The sequence below is a fragment of the Myotis davidii genome, unplaced genomic scaffold, assembly GCF_000327345.1.
Source record: "Myotis davidii unplaced genomic scaffold, ASM32734v1 scaffold698, whole genome shotgun sequence".
Lineage (NCBI taxonomy): Eukaryota > Metazoa > Chordata > Mammalia > Chiroptera > Vespertilionidae > Myotis > Myotis davidii.
In genome coordinates, this window is record NW_006290032.1 from 2,036,664 (window position 1) to 2,037,519 (window position 856).

An 856-nucleotide genomic window follows, 5' to 3' on the forward strand; every position below is an offset into this window, starting at 1 on the left:
TAGGTTTCCGGTGGGAAACGCATGAACGCCCTGCACCTAGTCCAAGCCGCTCAGCTCAGCTCACCCTCTGCACATGACCTCAGGAGGTGGCTTCCGCCCTGTTAATGGAACCGAGGATTTGTTCTAGGAGGAGGGTGGGCAGCGTATGGCACAGACCCTGGATGTGACAGGTGACAGTTCAAAGGGGAGTCACACCTCCTCCCCTGCCTCGCCCCTGCCCCTCACTGCAGGCCCAGGGCAGGCTGGGCGGGTCCTGGCTGGCAGACTCTGAGAGCAGAAGAGGGGAACGGAGCCATGAGCACAGAGCCTGCCGGAACCTGAGCGGGGCTGGAGGTCCTGGGGCTACTCCACTGAAGGGGCTGCCCACAGAGCAGGGCATCTGGATCTCATCCCTTACGCCCCGGAACCCCTTTCTCAGAAAACAGAGCGGCGGTGGTGGAAGGGGCGCGAGCTCCGGGCCCTCAGAGTGGGCCCTGTCCTCTCCTGGGGTGCAGGCCTGCTGTGTGCACATCGCCCCTCCTCTGCCAGCATCCCTCCGGCTCCTCCGTAGGCCTTGCTGCTGCGGACCTGGAGTGTAGGGTGTCCCATCCCCCGCGCCTCTGCCAGGCCCGTGTGTGTTGCAGGGGCGTGGGGTACAGGGAGAAATCCTCTCCTGATCCCGCTCCCGCCTCCACTAGGCTCTGCCCAGCACACTCCCCTCAGGTTCCCACACCCTCTAAGTCAAAGAGTAGGGGAAGCCACTCCATCTCCTTAGAGCTGTGAGAAGCCCACTGCCCCAGCCCTTCCTAGCAACCAGGGAGGCCGCCGCCGCCGCCACCACCACCTGGAGTGACCAGGGCGGGGAGGACGGGGCGGG